The sequence below is a fragment of the Tachypleus tridentatus genome, chromosome 9, assembly GCF_004210375.1.
Source record: "Tachypleus tridentatus isolate NWPU-2018 chromosome 9, ASM421037v1, whole genome shotgun sequence".
NCBI classification, from domain to species: Eukaryota; Metazoa; Arthropoda; class Merostomata; order Xiphosura; family Limulidae; genus Tachypleus; species Tachypleus tridentatus.
This window is the reverse complement of record NC_134833.1, coordinates 128,079,886-128,097,788: the sequence shown is the minus strand read 5'-3', so window position 1 is coordinate 128,097,788 and position 17,903 is coordinate 128,079,886. Positions and strand designations below refer to the sequence as shown.

The 17,903-nt window shown below is 31.6% G+C and overlaps 1 long non-coding RNA gene across 3 annotated transcripts in view; it reads left to right on the top strand.

Moving 5' to 3' along the window:
• Positions 1-17,903, top strand: part of LOC143226337 (uncharacterized) — a 47,595-nt gene that overhangs the window by 11,808 nt on the left and 17,884 nt on the right. The window contains exons 2-6 of one of the 3 annotated variants that reach the window (XR_013014552.1): positions 5,323-5,462; positions 11,172-11,272; positions 12,140-12,269; positions 16,013-16,127; positions 17,210-17,346. This is a non-coding gene — a long non-coding RNA (uncharacterized LOC143226337). Of the gene's footprint in view, positions 1-5,322; positions 5,463-11,171; positions 11,273-12,139; positions 12,270-16,012; positions 16,128-17,209; positions 17,868-17,903 lie in introns of those variants that run through there. The other 2 variants (XR_013014553.1, XR_013014551.1) reach the window with 2 other exon arrangements.

Here is a 17,903-nt window from a genome sequence, read left to right as displayed (position 1 = left end):
AACAATAGATTTAAAATACCAAACTACACAACAGTTAGGAAAGACAGAATAAATAAAAAATAGAAGCATAATGATGTTATACAAAACAGATCTATCAGTCACCGAAATCAGTATGAGTAGTAACAACGAACTGTGGATATCCTGCTGATAAACAGAAGTCACAATAGCAGGAATATACTGCTCACTAAATAAACAACTAGACTTAACTTTACTCAACAACATATTTTACCACAACCAAAACTCCATAATGATTGGAGATCCTAAACAGTAAAAAATGTTAAATGTTAAAAAACTATACAAGCAACGATAGAAGAAATGTATTACAGATTATAGACAATAATAATTCAGCCCTACTGAATGATAATACCCCCACACGTACAGGGTATGCCACTAACACTAGTGACATATTAGATTTATGTTTTAGCACATACAATATGAGCTAGAAACAAATTAATTTTCAGGTGGAAAAAGATGTTGATAGCGACCACCTATGGATATATTGGGTCTTCTATCTCGCCCCCCCCCATAAAAATACTACCTATAAAAAAGAAAAGTTTGATTACAATAAAATAAATTGGCAAGACTATCAAGAGGAATTAGACAATCAATTACCTAATGACATTTTAGAAGGAGTTAAAAACATATAGGATTGGATAACTGCTGTCAAACAACAACGGAGTGCCTTCAAAAACACCCAAATAATAACCCTAATCAAAAAACGAAGACAGTTAAGAACACAATTCATGATAATAAGAGACAGAGAAACCAAAATACCAATAAACAATATACGAAATCATATTAGAGCACAAATAAAACTCATAAAACAAGATAAATGGGACAACATTTGTTCAAAAGTAAACGATAAAACTGACCCGAGAAATTTTGGACATTCCTCAGACGACTCACCAATGACAAGTCAGCCATAAGAAAATATCCTACACATGAGTATAATAATACAATAGCTTACACAAATAAAGAAAAAGCCGAAGATTTCAAAGACCAACTGCAGAATACAGTTGAAACACATACTGATCCAGATGTGGATACTTATTTTTACAACAAAGTCACAAATTGTATAATAGACAATACAGAACAATTTCAACCAATTTTCCCAACAAGCATGTCTGAGACATGTAACCAACTACGAAGACACGATGCTAACTAAAGACTTATCGATACATGAACTTCATGAAGCAATAAAAAACACAAAAAACAAATCCCCCGGTGAAGATGGGATACAAATTAGGGACGGCTAGCGCAGATAGCCCTCGAGTAGCTCTGCGCAAAATTCTAAACAAACCAAACCAAACCAAACATACAAACAGAGTTATATGAAAGAAGTGAATATTGCCAAAAATATAGAATAAAAATAAATGCAGCAAAAACACAATTGGTTGTATTTATCAAACTGACAGAAAATTACAACCTGAAATATATACGAATGAAGCGCTACTTCAGACTGCCACATCGGCAACATTTCCTGGTCTAACCTGTAACTCAAAATTAACATGGATTAACCATTCAAATGAAATTGAAAGTAAAGTCTGGCGAAGAACCAACTATGCTAGTAGTTTGACTGGTAAGAACAGTGGAGCATCAAGAGACAATATACTAAACATTTACAAAACATATATTAGACCAGTAATTGAGTATGCAGCTCCAGCTTAGATTAATGAAAGTGACAAGATAATAAAAACCAAGCTGCAAACAATACAAAACACGCTACTCACAACAACATACAGAGTTCCCAGAACCACATCCTCTAATTTCATACACAATATTCAAACATACCAACCATACGAGATAGACTCCTACATAGTACAATAACGTATTTGGATAAAAATTGGATGAAAAATAAATTATTATGCAAACTAGGTAGGTACCATATACATGAGAAGATAATCCTAAACATAACTCCCCGATCAACGTATATTTTAAACACAAAAATAAATCAAAATTAAAAAAACACTAAATAAAATAATATTAAAAATGGAGAAACAAAAAAAGGGCCACCATCAAACTAGATTTCCTACTGATAAGGCAAATTCATATCGACAAATCTACAAAAATGGTACATGGACATTGCCCCGAAAAGAGTGGAGTAAATTCAGACTACTCTGACCCTAAGGTAGTAGCTATACCTACGCATACTACATGACCATAAAAGTGAGGGAAGGAGGAAGAGGTCAAAGGCAGTGGTGGGATTCAGGGGGTTCGCAGGGGTTCGCGCGAACCCGTTCTTAAAAATTTTTGAGCTTAGCGAACCCGTTGATGGCTTCAATTATACCGTCGAATTGTTGATGTCGTGGAAACATCTCCTTGAGAGAACCCCTTCTTAAAATTTTTGAATCCCACCACTGGTCAAAGGGTACATAAGATCACCCAAATCCCGAAAGAGAGATAAAGGCGAAAAGCCACCCACCTGTTACGCCGATACCTCGGATGTTGTGGTACCAAACGACGCGCAATTTGCACAGAACGACTTCGTTTTCTCCGCAGACAAACTTGTCTTTTCAAAATTCCTCCAGCTTTCAAGTACAGTATCAATTTCCCAAAAATATCATATTTTCAATAATACATACATTTATTTGAACAAACAACTAAAATTAGTAAAAAATAATGTATGTTCATACCTTATTCTTTCGTATTCGAAAGTTTCGTTTGATTATTTTCAAACTTAATTAATGTTAACTTTTTGGAATGTACATGATAAAGAACAAACATTCCTAATGGTATATGAATTATTTAAGCGTAACCTGTGTTTTTCTTCTCACCAGCTGTAGTTCACTGGGATAATAGTATCTAATGATTTCACAGTGAAAAGAAAAATGGATCATCTATCAGCGATTATGACAGGAGCAGATATAAGCCAACTCTTTAAGTTTTCCAAAACGTTTATTTCTATCCTCAGTCTTCTGCTGAGGTACAGTGCTGAAAGAATGGATGAGCTATTGATCGTGTAAAGGCAGTTTGCTTTGACACAACAGCAAGTAACATTGTTCATAGAAATGGAACATATGTGCTGTTAGAACAAAGATTAAACTATAATCTTCTGTATTTGGGCTCCATGAGATTTGTATCTTTGTTGTTTGAGTCTATCTTGAGGTGTGATTCACTGTCCCTAATGCCATTTCTGCTCCTCATATCAATCTTAACTTCCTACAATACTTTGTTAAATATAAGAAGGTGAAGTTTACTCTTTCAAAATCTGCCTGTTAGGGAATTTGCTGAACATATATCTCAATGAGGAACTTGTTGATTTGGCATTCTTTGATTCTTCTGTAACCATATGGACAAAACGAGAAATGTTAGAGGCATTAAATAACAAGGAAGTTGTATGCATGAACCTCTAAAGTGCATCCAGCTATATATTAGAAAGTCTGAAGACATGACAATTAGAGATTACAACATAAAGAACAGAATGGACCTTTTCCAGTGACTCAAAATTCCATCTGAATTTCCAGATTAGGACTGTGATTCATGTGAGTTCAAAGAGGACTACAGGGAGGCACTAAAAATAGCATAACGTTCATTGTGTAACTATTAAATGTAATCTAAAATGGATGAAATTTGACATTTAATATTTTTTGAACAAAATTAGTGAGTGAGAGAGTTTTAGAATTTTCAACTTACAATTTTACCTGCAAATAATGACAATCCTAGTGCGTTTGTTATTCCACCAATAAATGCCTTGGCTACTGACAGCCTTGGTGAATTTAAAGGGGTGGATGGGGATGTGTGACTTTTCTATTAAAATAATTGCCTTGCTTGTATAAGAAGGGGGGAAGCAGTGTTTTACTTTACTTCTTTGGGCTCAGAAGTTACAAGGAGTAATAATCCACTCACATGTTGTTATGTAATTCACTCTTCATTTTCTAAGGAAGAACAAATTTAATGAATCAAAACTGCAACATTACCAATTGCAGCAGTTTGGTGAATATAGAAGCACTGTCCTCATGTGATGGTATAGTTGAAGACGTCATACGTTTTTTATGTTGTTATTCCTTAATAAATTACTATTATTACTATTACAATATTCTATATTTCAATAAAAATTGTTCTCTTTAGAGTGGTTCAGTACCTCTCTTTTATCATTTTCTCACATCTACTAGCAGACCAGAGAAACTCAAAAAATAAAAATGTAGAATACAGAACAATAAAACTGACATATGGAGCTACATTGGTGTTGATACATACTTTATTTGTGTCAGCTGCAGCTAAAATACCCAATTCTTAACTTTTCACAGCTTGTGTGAACTTTACAAAACCTCATACTTTTGAAAAGCAAGTTTCTGAATAACCAATTCATATGTCTCTACTTGCAGGAATTCAAAAACTATACTGTAGATTAGCTACCAAAAACATTTTAGGCTGGGGCCTCAAAAAGCAGCAACTACTCAAAATAACTATAACATAATTGCAATGTAGTACATTATAGTTTATGTAAGATAATAGATTCAGAGCACTGTGAAATACATCTGATGAAACTGGCTTTGTGACTAACAATCCCCCTTCTTCAGGAAATCCTTTATTCGAAAAATGTATTACATCATATACTTCGTTCATCAAATGTTATAGTATGGACCAATGAGATATCATTGTTGCATGGATTGTAAATGAAAGTATGTTTGTTTGTTTTTCAAGTGAAATACTTGAAGTACAGAAATTTCAGACACCATATTTAGTACCCAGATATCACCAACTATTAATGGATTGCATACAAATGTGTGAAAAGGTAGAGATCCAATAACTTTTGAAGGTGATTTACTCAAACGAAAAGTAAATGTTTTGAAAGAAAAATACACCAGTAGAAAATAAAATATTAGTAATTGTGCAGGTGTTCCTATACATGAAGTATATTCAACTTCAGATGCAAAAAATTTAATTTAAATTACCATGTAGGTTGTGCCTTGATTATGGAATATACTGATAATGAACAATTATTTGGTATCCTAAAGATCTGTTCTTCTTTTCAATAAATATCATATTTTGTAGTAGAAAGAATGGATACTTCTACACTTAAAAAACATGTATTACCAACTTATCACATGAGACCAGATATTCTAATAGTGATTGTGTAAGTGTTTCTTTCAATAAACCGTAAGTTACATGGGACCCTATGGTATTAAAGTGCCATAGTCATATTTGCTTTAAAAAAATGTTTGAACCTTACCAAGCAGAATAATTACGAGAAATAAAAAATAATTGTTACATTACAATTAAAATGCAATAAAGCAATTTTTAAAATATATTTATAATTAATATTATAACATAACTTGATATAGCTAATGAAACTGTTTTTTATTTTTTCACTCTTTCCAGGAAGGAAAAGCTAAATAAAGGTGAATAAAAATCAAACATTAGTCGATGTGCAAGATAAAACAAAAACGGATGATGTGAAAAGATTCAAGAAAATCCTAACTTGTTTATGTTTTTGAGAGGTGAAACCTGGCGTGTTTAGAGTAAGCAGTGGGCATTATCAAAATCATAAGAACTGATTTATGAACTAGATTTTGAGATAAATATAGATGATATTATGCTTAAAACTGTCCTTCTGCCTTAAGAAGAAAATGTTATGTTATATGACATGAAAAGTGTACATTATATAATATATTGAATATCTCTGTCAGTGGTAATTCATGGACATATAGTTACACATTATTAAAATGTTACTCACATAAATGATTAGCCTGCACTTATGATTAAGGTACCAAGTGAGCATTTACAACATGTCTAAGAAGAAATGCCTTCAAGTAGTGCAAAACTTTTACATTAAGGTCCATAGAGCTAGACACATCTTCAGTAAAACGTGAATGTATTTTCTAGCAAATTAATTGTTCTATACAAAACTATTAAATAACTAGATTTAGAGTGAATGAAACAAATGTGACATCACGAACTAAAATTTATGTGGATACCTTAGTTATTTCTGAAGTATTATTGGGTCTTAATTATTTTTGAAATTTTGATTTACAACATTCACCTCTCATTTTGTTCTTATGTATAAATAAGTAGTTCACACTAAGTTTTATCTGTATTAAACAACATTTAGAGGTTGCTCAGGGAAGTTGACATTTTACCTGTAGTTAGGATTATATCTGCATACTGTGAATATTTTAGTATAGTATTATGGAATATCTTAGCACATTTTGGAAATATTCCAGAGTTTTCATTATTCCAACTTTTCAAGAACGTTCTGTACATAAATCATCCATGCTGCAACTTTTTACTTCTGAAATACCCTGTATTACATAACAGTAGTTCCTAGAATTTCTATGAGGGTATATAACTACGTAAGCAATAAAAAGTAAAACTACACTTTGACTGCTTGATTGAGAAGAAACTGAACTAACAGAGAGCACATTAACTTAATATAAATAGTGCTGCATGTGTTTTTCTACCATCACAAAATATTAAAGAAGACAGTTCAGGAAAACTCATAGGCTGTGATCAAATAGATTCCAGCTATTTGTAACAAGTCTCAAATTTCAGTTTTTTCACAACTTCAGCCTAATTGGGGAAGCTTTTTGAGAAAGGCCCAGCATGGCCAGGTGGGTTAAAGCATTCAAGTCATAATCCAAGGGTCGTGGGTTCGAATCCCTGTCACACAAAACATGCTTGCCCTTTCAGCTGTGGAGGCATTATAATGTGACAGTTACTCCCACTATTCATTGTTAAAAAAGTAGTCCAAGAGTTGGTGGTGGGTGGTGATGATTAGCTGCTTTCCCTATAGTCTTACACTGCTAAATTAGGGACGGCTAGTGCAGATATCTCTCATATAGCTTTATGTATAAATGGCTGGTATGGGTTTTATTGTCATCACAGACTTGTGTAGCTCTGCACAAAATTCAAAAACAAATAAAACAATCAAACAAACTTTTTGAGAAATGGGCAAAAGGGAAAACTGAAACACAGCAAGCTATTGAAGCAAAGTTTATCAGTAACTTTGATGACTTTTTAGACATTACTTATAAGGATGTCCTGACCCTGAGTAAGATCCCAGATGATAAGGACTTCTTCTTGTTCAGAAGGAAAGAGGACATCATGGGTGCATGAGCCAGGTAGATAAGGTTCTTTCTTTAAAGGAACCAATGGGTCATAAAAGATGTGAGACAAATATGGACAAGAAATGACATGCAGAGCAAGAACAGCAGATCTCAAATGAAACTGTGAGTTGCTGGGGATCACCCTCAGCAGTGATGATTATGCTTTTGGATACAGTAACGAGAACAGAGATGCAACTGGACAATGATCATCTTCTATACCTAAAACAAGGGTAAGAAGAAACATCACTCCTGACAGAAAGGTAACATTTGTCCCTTCTGCTACAGCTCACAGCCTTGGTCATGATGTGCAGAAGCTAACCATCAATGATTCCTCTAGACCTCTACATTGCTTCTGTGAATAACTTATCAAAAACTTAAAAGAATAACTCCATTCAACAGTCTTACTTGTGGTTCACATGGATAACAAGCTTTTCAATGTTCTTACAAGGAAAGAACATGTGGATCACTTGACAGTCTGGAATGGGAGTAAACCAATTCCTAAATTTTCCAAGTTGGTTTTTAGTACTGGAGAGACTCAATCGTCTTTTGTGACATATGTGCTGGAAGAGTGGATGAGTCATTGATCATGTAAAGGCAGTTTGCATGATCAGTTTGACACAACAGCAAGCAACACTGGCCATAGAAACAGAATATATGTGCTCTTAGAACAAAAACTAAACAATAATATTATATATTTGGCATACTGCTATCACATCTTACTGTTTGTACTGGCATGTATTTTCAGACTGTATGGGGCCTTCCTCTGGTACAGATGTTGCAGGTTACAATTGATTCCAGCAATCTTGCTAATACTTGGACCAGTCCAGCTATGAAACTGCAGTTGACTATGATAAAGTAACAAAAGCCATAAAGAAAGTTAAGGACTGTGTCATTGAGTTTTCTACAAAACAACTTCAGGTAAACTAACCAAGAAATGATTATTCAGAGCTTCTTGAACTAGCCAAACCTTTCTTCCTCACATAGTATGATTTATAGTAACTGAAGCACTGCATCATGAACAATGGATCATCAAGGCATTATGCCCTTATGTCTCAATATCTATGGGCCAGATTAAACTCACAGGCCTCAAGGAAATAGGATTTTGTGACAACTTCATTTCATTTCTATCTTAGTTTATGGTTCACTGTTCCTGATGCCAGTCTTGCTCTTCACAATGACCTTAACATCCTACATTGCCTTGCTAAGTAGAAGAGAATGAATTTTACTCTTTCAAAATCTGCCAATCAGAATTTTGTTGGATATCTATGGTATCTCAATGAGAAACTCATCTGCATGGCATAACAGTCTTTGATTCAGCTGTATCCACAAGAGACAAAATAAGTAATGGTAGAGGCAGTAAATGAAAACACATGAATGAAACTTTAGAGCACATCTATTGAATATCAGGAAGTCTGAGGACATATGAACTGAATATTTTGTCACTAAGAACACAACAGATTTTTTAAATGTCTCAAAATTACATATGGATTTCTGACTTATGAACATAAGTAATGAAAGTTCAGAGAGGACTACAGGGAAGTGTTGGAGGAAATTCAATGCTTGAATATGGTAAATTACAATGCTGAAAGGGATGCATACCTTACTGAGGAGTATAATACCATCATAACAAAGAAAGAAGAACAGAACAATTCCTCTTTTAAGGTGTGCAGGACCACAGAAGATGCTTCCCTGACAGCAAAAAGGAAACAATAACAATACAAAAGTGACTAACCACACAAAATTAAATAAATACCATAGAATTATTTAACTGTGCTATTGTAGATGCTATAAAATAATTATATACTTTAAATAAAACTTATATTTTCATATCATGTAGTACATACAGTAATAGGTAAATGCAGTCAAGAACTTTATTTTCATTCAGCAACCTCTAAATATGGTCCAAAATGGATTAAGTTTGATATTTAATATTTATTTTTGTACGTTAGAATAAAGTTAGAGAGAAGTTTTTAGCTTTTAACCTGAAATGGTTCCTATAACATAAGGCCATCCTGTATATATATATATATATATAAATTCCTGTATGTTTATAAAAACATCAGAAAGTAAGGAATCACATGCATATAGATCAATAATTTGTTGTATGGAATTCAAGGTAATTGTACACACTCAATGTTAATTCTGTATATAAAATATTGCAGTTACAAGTCCCAAACCATCAGTAAAGACAAAGTGCATGTAATTAGTTAATAAAGACATATTTAGTTATAATTACAACCAACATGTGAAAAATCACAGTAGTACACTCTCCCACTTTTAGGGCTTGCAATTCTGTGCATGTTTCTTAGCACATTGCATTTAATTTTTAGATACACAAAAACAGTGTACCCTGCTTGAATCCCAGGGAAGAACCTAATCAGTATTTATTGGTTTAAACAAATTAAGAACTTCAAAACAAACACAAAAACTAGTTTTGCAACTTCTAGCTATAAGATTACGAATAAATCAAACAAAGCAAGTACATTGTCACTCATAGAAAATGCAAGATAAATAAAATAAATCTAAGCAAAGTCATCTTACTAAAAAAACACAAAGACATAGACCAATGGTAAATTATGCAAGTTGTATGAGTGACTATCCTGGGACAAACCAAGTGAATCCTTTGAAAGACTTCACATGAGTGATGAAAATAACAGTGTGCAGCAGGAGACATTCTTGACAAGTCCGACACATACTGCAACACAGATAGTGAAAGTTACTCTGAGATCTATGATTTAAATACTGTTGTTAGTAGCTGTGAAATTGAAAATGATTGCTCTTGTGAACAATATTATGTATGACATATTTTCAACTTTACATATTCTGTTACATGTTGTATTCAGTTGCAACTATGCCAGTCAGATTCTATACTTTATTTTCAAGTTCTTCAAATGTTTAAATAGGAAGCTTATTCATGCACCTAACTTAGCAGGAAGGTAGATTCTTACTTGCCTTATTTGTTCATGTGTGAATCTACACTGCATAATTTTCCTAAAAAAATGCATAAAAGAAAATTGTAGAATATAGAACGTTGTGTTTTGTTACACGTGTTATATATAACAAAATGGACCAAAATATTACAAAATGATGAAAGTGATGCAACAGAATATTCCAATGCTGGTGTGATTACTGACTGGTACAACTAGGTGAATAGTGGACTTTAGTAACTGATCAATACAGGGTTTATCAAATGATTACATTCAAGTAACTGAGTAATCTCACATAAGACTAGTATGGTTGCAATAATTAAGAATAATTGATTGACACTAATCAATGTAGTTGATAATCATGGTAATCCATCAATTGAGTTAGTTTTCCAGCAGTACTACTGAGTTAACATTAACATGATTTGGTATTTCTGATGTGAATTTCTATAACCAGGTAAAATAAAGTATCTTTTTATTTTTCATAACAATATCTCAGTACCATCATCCTATCAAGCAGCACAACTGCCAAGCTTTGATAATGTCATAAGTCAGAACCTTAAAGATTGCATGCTACAATTAGTATGTAATTCGATGGTTAGATACAGTGATGCATACTATTATGAAAATTGTCAGTTAATTCTATTACAAGAGTCAATAGTCAAAAGTTGAATGCAAAATATCTGTATATAAGCATAAAAAAAGTAAACAGGATTACTCTATTGAGCAACAGAATATAAAGGTTTTATTAAAAATCATCAGACAGTATATTTTCATTTATAGAGAAAATTACCAATTTATATTTGCTTTATAATAATAATTCTTCATGTATTAGAAAGCTTCCTTTTAAACACATCCTTATAACTTGAATGTATTAATAAACATTATATTTGTCAAACATTAACATGCAAATACATGATACTGTACAGATGAAAGATCAGAGCAATTTAACTTGTTTAAAAAAATATATTTCTTATACAATCCTTATATATTTCAAAAAACTTTTTTTCTGATATAAAGTTTTCAATTTATTTACTTTATTACTACACATAGTTACTCATTTAAATATTAATGTTTGATGAGCACTGAAATGTTGTTAATTTATTAAAAATGTTTAAGATTTGTTTGGAAAGGAAGTCGTACTTTTAATTTTTATATTTTGTGTCTAAGTAGTGTTTAATTCTATTGTGATCTTTTGCAGACTCTCTTCATACAATATCTGTCACATGAGGCATGATTTTTGGTGAAAAGCAAGGACCATTAGAAACTTAAAACAACCATGTAGTGGTGGAACATTTCAAGGTAGAAAATTTAATATATGTTGAACATTTTATTTTATAAACTTCATATATAATATTTAGTGTTATTATATACATTACATTATTAATGTTATAATGGTTATTTATATTAGTGTGCTTGTATCTACTTTTAAGATTTTGGGGAAATTTTTCAGATCCATCCAATTACACAAATTTGAATTGCCACAACTAAGTGAAGTTGACATAGGTGTACGTTTAAAAAGATCAGCAAAAGGAGTGCAAAAAACAACACACCATTTTCCAAACTCAGATTTTGACCTGAACCTTGTTTTGGTGTATGTATAATGTTCATGATGTTTTTTACATAATTTGAGAGTGTTTACCACAAATCCAGAAGGTGTCAGCTTGCCATCTTTAAGAGTTTTGCAATATTCAAGATGGCTGACATATAATAGTCTAGGTTGGAAGCTTTAAGGATATAAACTGTTTATAACATTAAACTCAGTGTGATAATTAAAAGTATCAAGCACTCTTTAATATAGCTTTATGTCATATGTTTTGCCCAGCATTCACAAACCAAACTCTTCACTCTAGGCACTTACAGTTATAACCTAGATAAATTCCTTGTACCAATTTTGAAACCATTTATTATGAATGAATTTACAAATCTTGCTTCTTTCATTTTTCCTGCAAAATTAATCAACTACCTTACCTTAGAAATCATCTCATGATCAGTTTGGATACTACTTTGCACTAATATTTCACTGGACATGACTATTAACATTGTCCTTTCTGAGCTTTTAAAAAAAAACATCTCTGTCAATGGATATTAAAATGTGATTTAAAGTCTGTACTTAAACTCTCAACTACACAATTTTTATCCGTTTTTAACAACATTCGTTTTGAACAGACAGATGGCACTGCTATGTGCTCTTCTCTGAAACCAGTGTTTGCCAACCTTTTCCTTTATTCTTCTATTACCTTGAACAGAACTGGATGGACAGCTGCCCTTTGAACTTCAAGCCTATTTTCCACAGAAGGCAAGCAGATGATAGTTTCGTTATTTTTCATTTTAAACGTTATATCCCACATTTTATTGACTATTTTAATTTACAACACCATTCCATATATGTTTTCATCAAACTGAAGCTAATAACTCTTTTTTTTTTCTTTTCTGGACATTTTGGCCAGTCATAACATTAATATGTTATTATACTTTCCTTTGCCATAAAAATACATTTACTGTCCTTTGACCATGTTTTAAACTTTATGCCTTCACCTTTTAAACACAATCTGATACTTTACCTTCTGAATGAGGCTTACAACCTTACCTCTTCTTACCTGGCTCTTCACAAAGATATTTATTTTATACAAACCACTTACTCAATCATAAAACAATAAGTTCCACCTCAGAGATCAATATCCATGGCAGGTGCTATTGGTTTTGTTTTTATTAGGAGCATTGTAATAATACAAAATAATATCAGATAAATATTTATGGGCATGTATGATTATTCAACTAACAGCTATACTATAACTTACACGAGCATCACTGGCACTGCATCTGAGATTATTTTATGAGTGCTACATGACAAACAAGTGTCCTCTTAATTTTTTATATCGTGTAATGGTTTTTAGGTATGTTTTGAATGTAAAAAACTGAAAGGAAGTTATTAACCCACCAAACTGCATTATCTACCAACCTAATGCAGAAATAGAATATCTAATTTTTCCATTGAACTTCAGAATACTCTCAGTAGGTCGTATGAAACTGAACTTCTGATAAATCTCTTCTTTCATTTCTAAATAATGTCAATTTGTCATTTGATTTAAATCTATTTTAATATGTAAGATGTAAATTGCATTACATAGTGTTGATTTTTTTCCTGTTATTTTCTATATTTCAAACTGTTTAACGTTTGTTTTAGCATAATCACATTCTTGGTGTAATTAGCATTGCATATTTTTGTACTGTTAGCTTGCTGGAGATGAAATTCTAAATATTTTGAAACATCTATTAAATGCTTCATATAATTATGTTTGTGTTGTTCTTTATAGTTAAATTACATCACATCTTCTGAAAAATGAACTGATATAACAGCAATTTTGATGTGTAGACAGTGGTGTGAAGAGTCAGTCCATGGGTCAGTAATATCATTGGGCTCCCCCTTTCATTTTATTTATTAACTTTTGCTGACTTTTCATAAAAGACATTTAGGTGACAAATTTCTTTACGAATACATGAAAAATCAGTTGCCATTTTATCTCATTAACTAGTACACATTTCTACTGAGCTTTGGAATATCCCCCTGCAGGATCTGTTGCCTTCTTGCATACCCTTTCATCAGTCATTCACATAGATGTAGGATTATGAAGTCCAAGGACTAAAATTTGACATTAAAAGTGCAACATTATTTATAATATAATTGAAAATGGTATTTTAAGTATGATATTTTGTGAATGTCTTAATCCTATATGTGCAACATTAACTGTAGGATGAAGAGTTATGTGTATGGATGTCTTTACCTAATTCTGACTAAGCCACAGCAGATAAACATATATGTTCCTTTAAAACAACATAACTGTAATACAATCAGCTGCTTCACTGGCAATGCTTTCTATTATTGTACCATAACAAAACCAACCTCTTTGTAACTTGTTCTTTATGTTCTCTCTCTATCAGACATCCATCGCTGTTGTATTGATAGTTTCCTTCATATAATAGGATTAAGGTATTTATTGGTTTACAGTAGAACTTGGATAATTTTGCTATAAATGTTAACTGGTTTGGTCTAGAATATGCATGTATACTTTCTTTTCTGTAAAGGATTAACAAGTATAGTTTATCACTGTATATCATTATGTATATTATCTTCTGTCATTCAGTCAGATTCAGGGAAACACAACCTTACAACATTTTATCCTACAGTTAATGTGAAACTTATAGGTTCAAGACTTGCTTTCACTAGTTAAAATATCACTTTTAGTTACATTATAAACAGTATTGAACTTTCAATGCCAAAATTTAATCCTGAAACCCTCCTAATTCTGTGTCTAGATATCAAAAATTACTATTCTGTTGTTTTTAGAAGCTGAGATGTTGAATACTTTCCATTTTGTTAGCCATCTTAAATATTTCAAAATTCTCTGGGATGTCAAGGTATCACCCTCTGAATTTATAATCAGCATCCTCAAATTATTTAAAGGTTACAAAGAAACATTACACATATGACGAAACAAAGTTCAGTTTCTTAGTGATGAATTATTAAAAATAAGTAATAAATCAACATTATTTGCAGCATACTCACATACATCATATAGAACTGCTTCAGGAATATCTTGTATGTAGTATCAAACTTACTGTTTACAGCATACTCACATACATCATATAGAACTGCTTCAGGAATATCTTGTATGTAGTATCAAACTTACTGTTATATCAAGCATGCTTTCAAGATGATGTCTTGGCAAGAGTAAATTAATGTGACTACTCATGACACCTACATCTATACTGTACAGGCCATGTGTGGTTTGTGTGCAGGTTTCATATGTCATGGTTTTGTTTTAATATGGTTATTCAAACTATAGGATCACACACATTCATAATTACTCCTGCATATTCTACACTCTATTTTATTGAATTCATAGGATTGACACAAAAGTTAAAATATTAATAAATATTTTCATAATATGCTCTGAAATATATGATCACTGCACTATCTTTATAAACTTGTGAATTTAGTATGAAAGTATTATTTTAATTACTTGTGACTTTGAGTAAGAATATGAACTACAAACCAGGTAACTTCTGTTAAAGGTGTTTGAGCAATGTTATTTGAACATTCATTTAAACAGTAACATACTTCACAACATGTTTTGATATTAAAAATTTTCTTAATGTTAATGATTATTGTACTTATATGTTTCTTAGCTAAGTGAGCTTAATAGGGATATTGTTAGGCACAGGACTTAAATATCTATAATTCTAGTCAAGAACGTCAGCAAAAAAGTTAATGAAACACCAATATGTATAAAAACTTACATTTTTAAGTTACTGAATATAACAGATAATGTACTGAAGATTTGAATTCAAACATTTCATTTGATTGACACAAGCATATATGTCTTACTTTACTGCTGAAATACAAGTTCAGCTACGGCCTGTGAACTGAAGGCTGTTATGTACATACATAAGTTGGTTTACATTAATTGATATCCCCTTCTTGTATTTGTTGATTGTCTCTAATTAAAAGTTATGTGAAGCACTTTAAACAGAAGGTAGATTCAAATCTCCACTTGTTAGCAGTGGTCCAAGAACAAAGACTAACAGGTTTATTTCCATTAGGAGACACTGTAACAATAAATGTTAATCAAAAATATCTTCATCTAGTAGCCATACAGCTTATGGTTGCTTATTGTATTTTTACATCTGATATCCAAAGGTATAACTGAAAGGTAATGAATCTCCTCAAGTTTTTGATTTTAGATGAACTATTTAAAAAACAAATATAAACTTTAAAAAGATTGAACAGTAATGAATTTTGGAGATTATATCTTTTAGCTCTCTGTTAGTTTAAGAACAGATATATCAGCTTTTGTTATGAAACACATAAATATATATATAATTATATTTTTCTGCAGGTAAAACATGAAATTTACCTCTCCTTTTTCTTCTCTTTGAATTATTAAGAAAATTATTGAAATTTTGAGTTCCACATATTTTTATTATTTTTAAAATATTATATTACTTTAGTGTTAAATACAGGTCTATTACCTTTTACAGGTAACAACCATTCCAATTTTGAACTCTCTAGAATATGCCTAAGGAGGTCAATCAATCTCCAATGATTCTGCCCTGAATTGAAGAAACAGGTATCCATCAGATGGATAACATTCAAGTGAGTGTGAGCAGTAAATAATAATAGTCTAGCAGATCAGGGCCAATGAAACTAGTTCTGATCACTCATTAGTACTGCTATTAGTTATAATGATGGGTTAAATGTTGACTTACCTATGTGCTTGTCTATGTAGGGCAAGATATCTTTTCAATGATCAGAGAATGACAAGGTGGAACTATGATAGATAGTTCCACGTCCACTGTGGAAGTGGAATATAGTGCAGCAACATACCTTCATTCTAGCAGAGATATCACTGTCTTCCTTACTTCTTGATAGGAGATGATATTTAAAGCCTTAACTTGCTGTACGTCCATTTACAGTATGATCAAGGTTATGAAAAATAGAAACTTGAGCAGTTAACACAAGTGTGTCTCTAACGTACACTCACAGTCTTTTCCATGAGTACAAGTTTAAAATACTTTGCCCAAACTACTATCTAAAGACATCAGAAAGGCTCAGAAATATATCATCATACATAATAGTTCAGATAACCTGCCTTCAGGTTGGAAATTAGACGTAGTGATACAAAAAGACAAAAGGAAAAACTTGGTAGGCTCATATTTTCCACTTCTGCAAGTAAAAATTCACCTTACAGCAGATATTTCTCAGTGAACTTCTCAAGCAACTTTTTTTAAAGACCACAGTTTTCTATTAATAAAGAATATGCAACAAAACAAACATAATTTCTTATAAGATTATCTTTTATGTCTTTTCACTTTTTTATTATTATTTAAAATTAGTTCTCAACCAATATTAGAAGAAAAGGACATTTTAGTATAATACACAGAAAAAACTGTAACTAAATAACACAATATAAAAGCAACATCTGAGACTAAACGTTATAAGAAAGTATTCAAGCTATATGAATTCTGAAATACAAAGTTCTGTCAGAAAATTAAATTGAAAGATGTGACTTTTCTATTAGTAAACACATTACATTTGAAATGGAAACTTAAGTGAAAAATGATGTTTCAACACAACTTGAGTATGTATATCTTTAAGAACAGATATGGAAGTTAAATATTTATCCTTTTCCCATTTCTTCCTGTTTGCTTATCAAACTTATGTATTGAACTTGACAGCTAAGGAAAGGTGAAAAGGGAGACTTCTCTGAGTGCAGGAAAACCTTACATGGAAGTTGAACACACTTCAGTAAAAGTGGTTTTATCTGGTTCAAGGCACCCAGGATAAACTGAAATGTTATGAAATGGAATTGTGGGTATATAAGTTTATACTCTACTTTCAAATACATCCATCTTTATTTTTGTAATGCAGTTATAAAATTAAATTACATACATGTTCAATTTAGTGGATGTCACAGCCAAGGTAAACCAGGAGGTTCCTTGTTCTTAAATTTTATGCTGTTATGAAAGTATTCTATGCTTCCACATAAGTTTATTCATTATTTTATAATAGTAAAGTTTTAAAAAAATGTTTATACAGAACTTTATACTACTGTTTCATATAATTCTCATCTTACTTCTTTCCTAATGCTTATCATCACAATTTGTTAGTGTCATAGTTTTAAAAATAGTGGTGACATTCACATGGAATTTTAAATTGGAGAAATAATACAACAAAAAATAAAAATGTCATACCTTATAACTGTAATTTTGCCAGGAAAATAAACTCCAAGTTACATTTGAAAGCAACTATTAAAATGTGACAATAAAGTATAATAGTGTTAATGAAATTAACAAAACACTGCTTTAGTTTATTGCTAAACATAAAATCGTGAAGACAAAGATGTTTATTAAATGGTGAAATAGAACATAT